The sequence below is a fragment of the Canis aureus genome, chromosome 3, assembly GCF_053574225.1.
Source record: "Canis aureus isolate CA01 chromosome 3, VMU_Caureus_v.1.0, whole genome shotgun sequence".
Lineage (NCBI taxonomy): Eukaryota > Metazoa > Chordata > Mammalia > Carnivora > Canidae > Canis > Canis aureus.
The window spans coordinates 14,544,936-14,560,709 of NC_135613.1; the positions used below are offsets into that span (position 1 = coordinate 14,544,936).

The window sequence follows — 15,774 nt, forward strand, 5'->3', positions numbered from 1 at the left end:
ACTGAAAATGTATGTAGAATGAGTTCATCTGAAAGCTTTCTCTTTTTTTTTTTTTTTTAAGATTACTTATTTATTTGAGAGAGAGAGAGAGTGTGCACACAAAGAATGAGGAGGGGCAGAGGGAGAGGGACAAGTAGACTCTCTACTGAGCAGGGAGCCCAACCAGCTTGAACACAGGACCCTGAAGTCATGACCTGAGCTGAAGGTGGACACTTAATTGATTGAGCTACCCAAGTGCCCCTGATAGTTTTCTAAACAAGAGGATTATGAGGGTGAGCCCTGGAATACATAAGCTTTGCTATAGTCCTCTTAATCTTAATATTCCCATCACCTTTCTCTCAACTTGAAAGATGAAAAGGATTTTTCTAGTCAGATTTATTATCTAGGCTTTCACACCTACTATGGTCTGTCTCACTTTCTGGTGATGAGACCTTAGACTCTTGCCATGAAGATCTTATCATAAATTAATGTTACTTAAAAACAGACCCCCTAAAAATCCATTTGCCCATCTGTTTGATAATTCCTTGAGTTTTGTTGTTGTTATCTGGAAAAATGTTTGTGGATATTTCAGAAATATCTTATGGTCTATGAAGGACTATTATGGTAATTATGTTACTTTAAAAAATAACCCATTATCTTCAAACTTTACTTCATATGATTTGCCAGAAGTTAATTCTTTCAGAGTTCCTTCGTGAGTGTGTGTGTGTGTACTTGTGTCTGTTTGTGTATCAGACAGGAAATTTGGTCTCATCTGTAAAGACTGACCTAATGACATTTTAAAAGTTGATATTTAACAGGTTTTTCCTTAAAATACCATTTCACTTGATAACACTGTACCTTGGGTTTTCCCTTTTATTTACTAAAGTTCTTCCTTTAACTAGGAAACCTTATGGATTTTTCTCACCACAAAGGGTTTCTTTGATTTAATTCAGAAGCCCAAATTCCACTGTGTGTAACTGCAATGGGTGCCTCTTTAAGATGAGTGGATGTGTCTTTCTGCTTCTTTGAGTCTCTTAAAATAACTTTGTATTTATTACATTTAAATAACTGATGTGATCATTGTAAAAAAAAAAGTGTAAACACTGCAAATCTTCTTTTACATTCCCCTTAATCCACTGGTCAGAGGTAATAATAGACATGAGTTAAAATCAGTCACATATCAATTCATAATTTATTTTAGCTCTGCATTGTGATTTGACCTTGAAATTATATCCATTTATAACTTTACTTCACCTTCTCCTCTGATGTTTCCGTCAATATTATTCCATAGTCTTCTGTTTTGAACAAAATAAGGCTATCTAATTGACATTGAGTGAACTTAACCTGGTTTTCATGATTGGACCCTTGCAAAATTTCCTTTTTTTTTTTTTTCTCTTTTGACTTGCATGAGTTTCAAATCTTAGTGTTTCATCTCATTTTTTTAAACAAATTTTGTAAACTTCCCTAATTATCAATCTCAGTGTAAATCTTCCCTCAATAAATATTATTAGTTAATTCTAAATTCATTATGTCCATTTTTGTACCTTAAGGAGTACCTATACATAGCTGATTGCACAGACACAGACTTGATGATGATTGTTCATGGTCAAGGCGTGTCAACTGTTTTCCCAGTCAGTGCTTACCCTGGATATGAAATCAAAGCTAGTTTCCTTCTAACTCTGAAGTTCCCTAATAATATTAGAACATGGATCTTTCTCACAATTTTCTAAAGTTTCTGCAAACACTTGTAAAATCCTTCCTGTATTTTGAGATTCTCTCATTATGGAGTTAAGAGACCACCTTCCAGTAGTTTCTTGGGTTCTGGCCCCTTAATAAAGGAGGCGTTGATCTATTCTATTTAAGACAGGCTTTCTGGGGATCCCTGGGTAGTTCAGCAGTTTAGTGCCTGCATTCGGCCCAGAGCGTGATCCTGGGGCCCCGGGAACGAGTCCCACAACAGGCTCCCTGCATGGAGCCTGCTTCTCTCTATGCCTGGGTCTCTGCCTCTCTCTCTGGCTCTCATGAATAAATAAATAAAATCTTAAAAAAAAAAAAGACAAGCTCTCCTCCTCTGTTAGATTTCAGTTGTGTCCATGAGAACTTTTTTGATTTAGACTCTGAAACATGCCCCACTTTTATGATATATTTTTATGAGCATAGGAACCCATTTGTGTCATTTTCCTTTTTTCTGTCTTAGTTTTTAAAATTTAAAATCTAAAACTTCACCTAAGATTTATCATTCATCTAGTTTATTCTGCCTATCTTCTTAAATATATTTATTTGTAGTTTAAATTAAGTGCATATACTGTCACAAATATATATATTTGTAGATATGCATATAAACACACACATATATACACATTTCTTTTCAAATGTCTACTTTTCTGATCATGAAAGTGAGATTAAAGCCAATGTTTTTCTAAGGACATCAGTCCTTTTCTCCTTGCCTTCCTGAGGCAACCTAGCCAGAAATCCTTTAGATTTAAAATTATTTTATCAGCTTTCTATTCCACTTAGGAGAATTTCCTATTATTTTAATGAACGATCTCATTTCTTTTTATTTAATAAAAAATTATCTTTCTTTCATATAGGAAACCATGCCTTTATGTGGAGAATTAGGTTTCTAAATCCAAGAGCTATGGTCAGAAGATAAGTCAGCAATCCTGGGTCATGTCTTGAGTGACTGCAGATAAACCACATGAATTCAAGGTTGGTTTTTTCATAGATTTATTTCATGGTTCCATTTGCATTTCAAACACTACACAGCGGGATTTCAGGTGACCTAATAATACTGTCTTCCATGACCGAGTATTAGCAAGGTCTAACTGACCTTGCTGAAAAAAATTATAAGACCCACAAATGTTTCAACCCTTATGCAAATACAAAGCTCCAACTGTCAGTTGGGTTCACTGGAAACATGTCCAATCTAGTGTAAAGGTTTATTGTAATTAACAAAAGACATAAGGCAGGCATGATGCATATCCATTTCACTGTCTAGAAAACCCTGGACTTGAAAGATATCCTCTTGAAGTCCCTTTTTCCAAATTAGGAAATATTCTGGTTTTATAGTGGTGAGAGCTGACCATGTGTGGAACAAGTCCGCACATGGAGTAGTCAAGTCTGGGGATCAGCTAGTTTATGTATCTTGATCTTCTGATAGTCCTATTCTAGCTACCATGTGTACCATCCATTATTCAGCCCAGCTGAACCCTAATTTAAAGGCTTACTTATATAAACAATCTAGAAGAGTATTGTTCAGAAAAATAAAATATACACCACACATATAATCTTAAATTTTCTGGAGGCACACTTTAAAAAGGTTTTTAAAAATGAAATTAATTAAAAAATCTATTGTATTTACCCAAATAGATCCAAAATAATTCACCATGTAATCCGAATGAATTAATGAGGCATTTGACATTCTTCTTCTGTGTTGTCTTTGAAATGCCATATGTATTTTACACACATGACACATCTTATTTGGAGTAACCACATTTTGAGTGCTTGATAGCCATATGCAATCTGCAGCTACAAGTCTTAGTGATGTTTTCCTCTAGCACCATTGTCTCTTAAATACATGGGATTTCATTACTATTAAGATGTCCCCTGAGTAAGGGCAAATGCTCTTTCCCAGAGTTTCTGGCAAGACTGATGTTTGATGAGTCTAATAATGCAATGTCTTCTCAAATTGCTTTACTATGTCTGTAGATCGCCAGCCCTGTCCAGTCTCCTGTCCTGTCCAGTCTCCTGTCCTGTCCTGTCCTGTAGAGGGAGGTAGCTCCCTCTAGTGTCTCTCCTTGGGTTAGCAAATCGTTTTCAGCATAGCATAAAGCTGTTCAAAATGCCCTGTCTGCATTTTTCCTTCTTCCACCAAGGATTTACCATATGTAGAACGTGTAACAACTGGTTTCCAACAGCTTCGTGACTTTCCGTTTAGGAAATCCAATCAGTAGACTTAACCACTCTGCGTGGGTAGAGAATTTGGCGATTAAAGCAATCCAGCAGTCTCGGCAGAGAGGACCTTGGGGTGGGGGATTTACCAAAGGCTGCAAACGCAGTGAAGAAATGCCTTGAAGTGCTCTTGAACCCTCAGCTAATGTATGCTCCTGAGGATACTACTCCCCTTTGTCCGTGAGCTCCACTGAGATGCTTCCTCAATTTGAACAGTTATCTGACATCCATCACCCAAGTCCCGATGGGCGTTTCTGGTCTCAGGACTATCCGAGGCTTTCCTACGGTAGAAGCAATTCATGCAGATGCCCAACAGCAAGCCTTCTAGTTCTGTTTCTAAACGGCTGCACTGAGCAGCTGCATCGGACACTTTTCAAGTCCCAAATCCTGGCCTTCTCCACTGAGGAGCTCTATCGATTTCTGCCAAAAGCTCTAGTATGTGTGTGTTCTAGCTGCTTCCACTTCTGCAGTCATTTGTGCATTGGGGGCGCCAGGCTCAAGAGGCAATGCCTGATTGGCAGCTCTTTATAAATCTTTTATTTGTTTGTTTCTGTCAGGGCACAATTCAATCTCAGATTTCTTTCTGGTGACTTTGTGATTAGGCCTAACAATATCCCCAAATGGGAGATACTATTTTGCCATAACTCAGACAGTTTCTCCAGTCTCCGGCCGTTCGGTGGCAGGGTCAAGATCAGATCATAAATTATTTCTCACATTCTGAGGAAAGCTCTTTGTGGTTCTAGCTCGTGTTATTTTTCAGAGAGGGGGGTGAGTCCTGAATTTTAATGGAGCCTGTCTGCCATGCTGTATTGGCAAATGAAGGATCTCAGACTCTAAATCCCCCTGTCCTTCTTCCTCAGAGGAGGCAATTATATGTCATTGATGTTACCAACTTACTCTTTTTTTTTTAAAGATTTTATTTATTTATGCACGAGAGAGAGAGAGAGAGAAAGAGAGAGAGAGAGAGAATGAGAGAGAGAGGCAGAGACACAGGCAGGGGAGAAGCAGGCTCCATACAGGGAGCCCGACGTGGGACTCGATCCTGGACTCTAGTATCATGCCCTGGGCCGAAGGGAGGCGCTAAACTGCTGAGCCACCCAGGGATCCCCTACCAACTTACACTTAATGGTTATTAAGACCAAGTGCAACACTGCTAGATCGTGACAGTATACTGGTGAGTACAAACTGTTCTTGACTGGCTTCTGAAATAAGAATAGAAAAGAAAACAAGAGCTAAATCTGTATTGCATACTAGTCTCCTTCAGCCTATTGCCTTTGGATGCAGGGTTTTTTGTGTGTGTGTGTGTGTGTGTGGTTTTAATTAAAAAAAAAAAAATCCTACCTACAGTGAATCTGGTAGATCTACCTAGATGAATTCCCAACTGTCCACTATCAGTATCTGCAAATCATCTGCTTTGCCTTTTGGCTTGAAAGGGCTGTTAAAAAGAGAATTAATGGAGATCAATACACCTGCTTCAACCATTAATGCTAACTAAACCATTAATCTCCTCTTGTATTCCTGGAATTCTATATTGTTTAATATTTTCTACAGAGGAGGGCTTGGGAAGGCAAAGAATCTCACTTAGCATTTCAGTTGAAACCAGGCTGAGGGTGGACACAGAACACATATAATTTAAGAATGGGAGTGGTTACCATCTTCCATCCACATAGGCATCCATCCTGATTATGCTTCTCAGTAAAGGTGACATAACCAGTGAGCAGAGAGAACTTTCTCTCTTCAGGTCTTCCAAATTAGAGTTTAACCTTTATCTGGTATTTCTCTATCGTCACATGTTGATACTGAGTTTCACCTTTAAGTGCTCCTGGGTACCCTGTCCACCCTCCACAGCGATTATGATACACTGTGTCCCAAGAGCAATTGTTCTAGATATTTTAGTTATTTCCCAAAGGCCATTCCACCTGCATCATTTTCTAGCTCCTTGGATTCCTCCCCTGAGTTGGGTGAGCAAATCTTAAACCTTCAGTTTGCTTTTAAAATGTTATAATTTTAAGTGAGAGTAAATAAGTATTATCCATTCCAAATCATGATCTTTATAATTCGATTTGTGCTCATCCATGTTAGCTGATATGCAGTGAATCTGAAGGGGCTCTGAAGGTTTATGGGTGTCACAGCTGGAGTTGAAGTTGTTTTTTTCTTTTTTTTTCTTTTTTTACTTAATTAATTGATTAATTAATTAATTAATGATAGTCACAGAGAGAGAGAGAGAGAGAGAGAGAGGCAGAGACACAGGCAGAGGGAGAAGCAGGCTCCATGCAGGGAGCCCGACGTGGGACTCAATCCCGGGTCTCCAGGATCGCGCCCTGGGCCAAAGGCAGGTGCTAAACCGCTGCGCCACCCAGGGATCCCGAAGTTGGTTTTTTCATCTCTCAGGCCACGAGATCATACCACCAACACCCTCCTAGGGATCCTCTCTATTGCTTCTTTTTTGTCTTGCCTTTTCAATAGGCAAGAATAAAACAACTTCAGCAGACTGCATCAGATATTACTTCTTGCTTCTTTCTTTACAATTTTCCCCTTGGTCTTAACTTTCTCTTGGGTAGCATGGATATTTTGGCCAGCATTGGATTCCCTGCTTAGTACCTGAGCTTTACTATCTCTTGAGTCTTTCCTTGACCCCTAGATAGCAATGTAACATGAGGAGCCCAAATTTGGGAAGCACCTCAAATCATAGTATCTACCATGGTTTGGATCAATGGTACCAAATTAGATGCATCCATTTTCTTGATGGTGGTGATGGTTTCTGGAGTATATGTATCAGCCAAAACTTTAAATATGTGCGGTTTGTTATGTGCCGCTATCTTAAAGCCATCATGTAGATACATTCCTCCAATGGTCATTTAACTTAATTGGATGGAAGTTGCATTTACCATTGTCATTCCTACTGCTTCAGAAAGATGGTTTCAGCTTGCAGAGCACTAGGCTGATGCATAATTATCAACAGGAACAACAGACAGGGGCAAAAATATGCACAGCCTCTGGGAGGCTCCAAATTTGCAGATACAGCTTCCTCAATGTCTCTTCCCATGCCAGACATATCTTGGCTTTGGAATTTGTCAAGAATATATGACAAGTTAGCCAGGGAAGCTGTTGAGTTCAGGAGTCTCACTAGGCTCTTGGTCTCGTTTCTGGCTCTGTGTGTACCTTCCATGTTTTAGCACGCCTTCAGCCTGCGATGTGCAAGATAATTTAACACAATCTAGATGGACCAGGATATAATGCTAAAATCATTTCTAAATTAGTAATCAGTACAGAGAAAACCCTTTCAGGACCCTCATTTATCTTTGAGCTAGCATATTCGATCAGTCGATATTTGCAAAGAATTCTGGTCAGGGTCAAACTTCTTCAGGGATCCCCAAGGAGGGAGGAATAAATTACAGGCCCATGGTTACCCTTTCACATAATAGCTAAAAGGCCATTATGTGGAGAGATTCTCCCTGAAATCTAATTCTTGCCTCAGCCAGGTCAATTTAGGAAGACTGGACTGCCAGCAGCCAGCTCTCTAATGCTGCCTAAACAGACAAAAGCATGTGGTTTTGAGTAAGATCCAGACTGTGCTTACTGCCTCTATAGAAACAGATGTTTTCTGTGTGAGAACAACCACTTGCCCATGACAAAGCTTCCATAGGCAGCTGGCAGATAGGGAAATCTTCAATGTTTATTTTCCTATGTGGATGCTGCAATAGGGAGCTTCTAAGGTGACTCCTTGATAATTCCTGCCTCTGGGGACAAGTCTTTGGAGTCCTCTCCCTGTGTGAGGAGGGCTGGCCTAGAAATTTGTAGCCCACAGAATATAGCAAATGTGAGAGATCATCACTTCTATGATGATGTTACATAATAATGTAACTTCCATCTTATTAGTAGATGCTTGATTTCTCTGACTTTGATGAAGCAAGTTGCCGTGTTGGGGAGGCCCACATGCCAAAGGCAACCTCTAGCTAGCAGCCAGGTTGGAACAGAGACCTTCAGCGTGACAGACCCAGGGGAAAAAATCCTGAAGATGACTACAAAAATGAGATCAGAAATGAATTCTTTCCCAGTCAAGACTTCAGATGAGATCACAACCTGGGCTGACAATAGAGTTGGCAAGTTTGTGAGAAAACAAAACCTAAAGCAGAGGACTCAGTTGAGTGGTACTCAAATTCCTGAACCACAAAAGTTGTAAGATAATAAACCTGTGGTGATTTGGCCATTAAATTTTTGGCAAGTTGTTATGGAGCAATAGATAATGAATTCAGGCACAATCTTCAAATATAAAAACAAAATACATGCCTTATGACTTTGCACTCTGCTCATTTTCCCTTTAGTTTTGAAGATGAGCTTATTCATTGAGAAGACAATGACTTGAGATAAATAGTCTGAAAAGTAAAACTGCTTTGTAGGTCAAGAAGAAAAGGACACTGCTTCCTAGGTCAAGAAGGTAGTTAGAAGAAGAGAGATTGTGCCAGAACACAGAAAGTAAAGATTATCACTGAAGTTGGCCCCAAATAATTAAGCCATTGAGTATAGTCTGGATCTGTCCATTAGATGAAACTTGCCAGATCTGTAGTGACTGAAGTGTATCTGGCTCTTCTCAGGGATGGCTTTAGCCTGGGGGTCTGGAGAGAGGACCTACTATGACAAAAATGGGGAAGGACATTTCACAATGGTGTAAGGTATACGGGAAACCAGAAGGGAAGGAGTAGCCTTGGGCAAAAGTACAATTTAAACTAAATGCTAATGGGAACTTATGCCCATTGAAATGATATAAAGTTTATAATTAAAAGCATAGATTCCATAGACTTGGCAACTAAGAAATAGTTTAGTTTTTAGTTGCAATGCAAACAGTAGGTGATCAATTCAGGCCAAAAAAAATGTCCATTTTTTTCCAGGAAGTGAGCAAAGAAATATCCTTAATGTGAATAAAAAAAAAAAAAAATATATATATATATATATATATCCAAGAGACAAAGAGATATGGGAAAAACATATCTTTGTTATGACATACAAGATACCTCTACATTTAGTTTATCAACTTTTAAGGAATAACTCCTAGAAAATGCATAAATAAATTCACAAGAAACAAAAAAACAATTTTTCAGCTTACCATCATCACCATCAAGTATATAAAGATAGAGAAAGAGACCATTAAATTCACATCTTGACATTGGTGTGTTCATATCTAAGTTTTCATGAAGTTCCCTGAACTTTTAAAATTTAAAGATATTAAAATCTGGCCTTAAGTACAATTTTATATCTGAATGTTTTTCTCTATATTCTTTTGTGGAATTTTATATCTGAATGTTTTTCTCTATATTCTTTTGTGGAATTTTTGGGAGAATGTCAAGTTAGCATGGGAATCCTGTCTCCCTTCTTTTTCCCTGTGTCCTGCATCCTGATGGATGTTACCAAAGGAAATTCAGAGTATGGTAAAAGTATAGGTAAGCTTAACATCAAGGCTAATAGGAAGTAAAATGTTAATTTTGAGGCTTTTCTGCTCCATATGAGATAGAATCATTTTAAACTAAGGATGTAAGGGTAACCTTGTAGCTTTCTCTTTTCTGATGAAGCCATGTCATGTCATTTTTGTTGAATGTAATTGGAAAGTGTTCTCTAAAATGTTTATGAGAAAAAAGTTCATAGCCTAGGGGTTATGAAGACTGAGCCAAATAATAAAGATGCCATTTGCTAATCTGTTTGTCATTGAATATTAAATCGTTTAGAACACCTAGAAAAGTCCCAGGAGGAACATGGCGCCGAAGGCAAAGAAGGAAGCCCCTGCCCCTCCCAAAGCCAAAGCCAAAGCAAAGGCTTTGAAAGCTAAGAAAGCGGTGCTGAAAGGCGTGCACAGTCACAAAAAAAAGAAGATCCGCACGTCACCTACATTCCGACAACCCAAGACCCTGCGTCTCCAAAGGCAGCCCAAATATCCTCGAAAGAGCACCCCCAGGAGGAACAAGCTTGATCACTCTGCCATTATCAAGTTCCCCTTAACTACTGAGTCAGCCATGAAGAAAATAGAAGACAACACACTTGTGTTTATTGTGGATGTCAAGGCCAATAAGCACCAGACCAAACAGACTGTGAAGAAGCTCTATGACATTGATGTGGCCAAGGTCAACACCTTGATCAGGCCTGATGGAGAGAAGAAAGCATATGTTCGAGTGGCTCCTGACTATGATGCTTTGGATGTTGCCAACAAAATTGGGATCATCTAACTGAGTCCAGCCGGCTATAAATCTAAATCTAAATTTTTTCACCATAAAAAAAAAAAAGTCCCAGGAAAATAATAGGTCCTCAAGAAATATGTCAAATCACTGATCAGGAACATCTAGATATGGCAGAAACATAGCATGACATCTCATTGCGCCAGGAACTTCTTATTCACAGAACTTGATGGAAGTGAAGTGTCATTGTCATTTGTGGGATTATCTATTTATTGTTTATCGGACTCTGCTTTGTGTGTAACATGGGATCTCTTTCATGGCTGGAACTTGAAAATAACTAACTGAACCCCATCCAGCAAAGTCACTCATTCAGTTTCCTAAGACAACTTCCTTAATTTTGGTCCAAACACTTGTGTTAGTCTTTGACAAATAAGTGATTAATCTTAGAAAAAAAATTTCACAAATCAAAATTCTTTTAGACTGACTTATCCTCTAGTAGTAAATTGACTTTTTTGATCCATTAAAATAACTTTCATATTTTTATTTTTTTAAAAAATGAGTGAGTGTGCAAAGGGTGGGTGGGAGGGACAGAAGGAGAATGAGAGAAAGAGAATCCCAGGCAGGCTCCATGCTGAGTGTAGAGCCTGACATAGGGCTTAATCTCACAACCCTGGATCATGACCTGAGCCAAAATCAAGAGTTGATGCTCAACAGAATGAGCCACCTAGGTGCCCCTAAAATCACTTTCATATTTTTAAATAACAGGGGGATCCAGAATACGGTGCGTGCATGTCTGTGCCCATGTGAATGCACACAATCCCATGTGGATGCTCACAGGCACATGTATGTTTGCACATTTAATCACCTTCTCTGGCTTTAATTTGCAATAAAAGGTAGTGAGAGAATATGGCTATCATGTTTATATGCATGTGAGGATGCATGTAATATGTGTATATACTTTGTAATGATTTTTTATTTTTTAAATTTTTTATTTTTTTTTATTTATTTTTTTTTTGGGGGGGTTATTTTTTAAATTTTTTAAAAAGACTTTTTTATTTTTTAAAAGATTTTACTTATTCATGAAAAACACATAGAGAGAGGCAGAGACGCAGGCAGAGGAAGAAGCAGGCTCCATGCAGGGAGGTTGATGTGGGACTCGATCCCGGGACTCCAGGATCACACCCTGAGCCAAAGGCAAACGCTCAACCACTGAGCCACCCAGACGTCCCTGTAATGACTTTTTAAATACTGAAGTCCAAAAGCTACAGGACTAGAATAGGATAGGTTTTTTTTATACATTAGTCTTGGTTATATCAGGATATTTATTTTCAGATTTTGTTATTGTTTGGGTCCTTGTCCAGAGATTCATGGCCTTTGTATGTGCACTCTACACTTTTCCAAGGCCATGCTTTATGACAGAGTTCCAGGGCTTCAGTCTACAAGCCTGTGTGTGTGCACATACACACGCACATGTGTTGAACACTAGCAGGCTTTGTCTACGAGTCCTCCATGGGCCGGTAGAAGGCTAATTTAACATGGCCTGTGGCTTTGTCAACATCTCCTGACAAAGAGTGAAATTCTATTTGTGGCTAGCTGGAAGAATATACTTAGAAAGGGTAAAATAGAACACCTGCCCTCTGGTTATTATCAGTAAACATGACTTGATTCCTTGAAATTTACAAAGATTGTAGTTGAGTGAAATGATATATTTAGACCTGACTGTTTTAATCCATTTCACCGGGGGCTCCAAACCCTGTCCTTATTATTGATCCAGAGGAGAACTGAACGAGGAACCCAGCCTTCTGACACCATCATGGGACCCTTTTCCTAAAACATAGTTTTCCATCATTGTCATTACAATTTTGAGGAATGTTTTAACATGTAAGATGAAACCTATGTGTTATAAAATAGTATAAAATGTTGACAACACTATGTGCTTTACACAGGGTCTGTGATGCTCACAGGAGAAGTTTTTCTCAGCAGAAGTGAGGATAATTGGGTTTTCTTTGAGCATTGATTTTGATGGCATCTTTAGGACTTGACCAAGCATTAGGGTAAATGTGCTCCCCTCACTACACTGATTGGTGGATAAAATGAAGCCAATTCAACTCTCCCTTCTAGCAACATCATGTGAACCAGATTTCATCTTGTATTCTGTATCTTTGTTTTAACTTTACCTGATTTTCCCCACTTACATTTTTTATTATTTTAATTTCATTGTTCTTTATGTATTTTGAAAGTTGCCATAAACCTACTTTTTGAAGAAACTAGGATAACTTCCATTTTTTTCTAAAGATTTTATTTATTCATTTGAGGGTACACACGAGAGTGTGCAAGTGGGCAGAGGTAGAGGGAGAGAATCTCAAGAAGACTCTGTGTTGAGCGTGGAGCCTCACATGGGGATCAATCCCATTACCCTGAGATCATGACCTGAGCTGAAACCAAGTGTTGGATGCTTAACTGACTGAACCACCCAGGCATCTCTGGATAATTAACATTCAAAACATCAGGAAAAAATATGTGTGTAAATAAATTGTATTTAATGCTTTTGAAAATATGTACATTTAAAATACAAATAAATATAGATTGAATTTTAGAAATAAAGATATTAAATATAAATAAATATAAACATATTTTAAAAATATACTTATACTTTTTTTAAAGGATACATATTTTTAAGCATTGTACACACTTAAAATATAAGACAGTCATGGAGACAAAATTATAAGAGTTAGGAATATGAAGAGGTTGATATTTTAAATAAAATCAAACAAAGAATCATTTCATTAGAAGAACAAGTAGACTTTCAGACAGAGGAAAACACATACGGTATTTACACGTCTCTCTACTCCTATGCTTTTCTGTTAACTCTGAATACACCAAGGATAAATATTATTGAAGATAATTACTTGCCTTGGGAAATATCATGGGTGTTTTTCCCCCTTCAAACACAAACAGTAGCCTGTTCTATTCCATCACACAATTTCTAAAATCAATCTTGTGAGGAGACAGCGTGGTCTTCAGCAATGTTTAGGATGCAGGACACGGACTTAAATTAAGCCTCAAGATGCCGAAAAAATGACTCCTGGGAGTGAAAGACTTCGAAGGTCAATAATCCTCTACATACTCACAAAATAGAAAACTTGCTCCTAAAAAATAACTTATTTCCTCAACAACAAGAAAAAAGTAGAGCGGATTTTAGGATAAATATTTTCTTGTACTTATGGTTGTTTCTGTGACAACTTCCATCACCCTTCAGAACAAGATAGTCCCTAATTGCAAACGTTTTAAAGTAAAACTGCTGCACTTTATCTTTTCCCCCAAGATTTTAGTTTTAAGTCATATCCATACCCAATGTGGGGCTTGAACTCCTAAACCTAAAATCAAGAGTCACATGCTCTACAGACTGAGCCAGCCAGGTGCCCCTGCTGCACCTTCTTACAGAAAACAAACAAACGCTTTTAAGGATTGTAATGCAAATTATTGTTCCCCAAGATGTTGCAGAATTACCTTTGTACTTTTTTTTAATTGGAGTTCGATTTGCCAACATATAGCATATCACCCAGTGCTCATCCTGTCAAGTGCCCCCCTCAGTGACCGTCACGCAGTCACCCCAACCGCCGGCCCACCTCCCTTTCCACTACCCCTTGTTCGTTTCCCAGAGTTAGGAGTCTCTCATGTTTGGTCACCCTCACTGATATTTTCACTCATTTTCTTCTGAAAAGAGTTCATATATAAATTGATTGACCTATCGTTTGCCTTTTCTGAAATGTAGGACATCGGTAGTTGGGTGGCTGGAGTTATTTGGCATAATATGTAGATAGAGACCTTGTATAGTGTTAGGGATAACAAAATATAGTGGTAATATGCTATATACACACACACATATGCATTTCTTTAGAGTGTATGAAATTTTTAAAGCACTTGGAAAATCAGTACTGCAAAATTCTTGATACTTTACATACTTGTTTCTTCCAACATTAAACATTATCTTCCAATATTTAGGGAGTGCAAATCACTACTAAATTCAACTACATTTAAGTCAAGAATTTATCACTGATGATACTAGAATTACATTTTTTAGAAGCCTTAATTTGTTAGAGAGAGAATGCACACAGAGGGGGAGGGAGAAGCAAACTCTCTGATGAGCAGATGTGGGGCTTGATCCCAGGACTGCAAGATCATGATCTGAGCTGAAAGCAGATGCTTAACCAACTGAGCCACCCAGGTGCCCCTAGAATTACATTTTTAAAAATTGGGCAAAATCAAGTGTTTATGAGGACATGAAGCAACAGAAGCTCTTGTCCACTGCTTATGGGAACATTTTATTCATATAATCATTTTGGAGAAAGGTTTGAGACTAAGATTAGAGAAAATTCTTCAGATTATACTGGAAGAAATATAGCAGAAAGATCAAGAAATAAGGTGTTGTTTTTTTTTTTTTAGTTCATTATTTGTTTTGTGAAATAGCTTTAATTATACAAACACAAAGAGACTGATGAGATCATTTGAGTTGTCCTTCATGCCAGGATTACAGCAGAGTGTCCTCTAGCACTTTGACATTTTGGGTGTTACTTTAGTCTTTGGGATACAAAGCTTTAGATAAAAGAGGGAAGGATTAGAGAAAAGAGCTAAATATCAACCATTCCCAGTAAAGAATAGTCTTTTATAATGTAGAAAAGAGATCCTTGATTGACAGTAAAAAGAAATTAAGCAAAAAAGTATTTTGAGCTCAGAATTTCCCAAGATCAGAAGTCTGAGCTGCAAGATTCAGATGTCTAAAAGCTAAATTGTGTGGCTAAACTTTTATTATAATCCTTGAACTTCATGAGAAAAAGATTCTGAGAGCAAAAAGATATGAATGGAAATTATGATTAAAAAAAAGAATGACTTCTTTCCTGAAGGTTCTTTGATAAATGGTGCTGGGAAAACTGGATGTCCATATGCAACAGAATGAACTATTTGACCCTTGTTTTATACCATACAGGAAAACCAACTCAAAACAGATTCAGAATTCAAACACAAACTTGAAGCTAAGAAACTCCTACAAGAAAACAGGAAAAGATGCATGGCATTGGTGCTGGCAATGGTTTCTTGGACGGGACACTGAAAACACAAGCAACAAAAAGACAAATAGACAAACCATCAATCTGATAGGGGTTAAGCTCCAAAACAAAGAAGGTACTTCTACAACTCAATAGCAAAATAAATGAATCATCCTAAATAACCCAATGAACAAATGGACAAAAGACTTGAATAGACATTTCTCCATAGCAGACATACAATGCCCAAGAGGAATATGAAAAGATGCTTACCATTGCTCATCATCGGGAAAATGCAAATCAATATCCCAATGCGATATCTCCTCACTCCACTCACTCCAGGTAGGATGGTTATTATCAAAAAAGAAAAGATAAACATTGGTGAGGATATGGAGGAAAGGAAACTCTTGTGTACTGCTGGTAAGAATGAGAAATGGAGCGCCACTATGGAACATAGACAGTATGGAAGTTCCTCAAAAATTAAAAATAGAACTACCCCTATGATTCAACAATCCCACTTTTGAATATATATACTCAAAAGAATTAAAATTAGATATTGAAGAGCTGCCTCCACACTCGTGTTAATTGTAGCATTTTCTACAATAGCCAAGATATGATACAATCTAAATGCCCATCAG

At 38.0% G+C, this 15,774-nt stretch overlaps 1 pseudogene; it reads left to right on the top strand.

Moving 5' to 3' along the window:
- Positions 1-9,656: 9,656 nt before the first annotated feature.
- On the top strand, positions 9,657-10,163 carry LOC144304889 (large ribosomal subunit protein uL23 pseudogene; annotated as a pseudogene).
- The last annotated feature ends 5,611 nt before the right edge of the window (positions 10,164-15,774 follow it).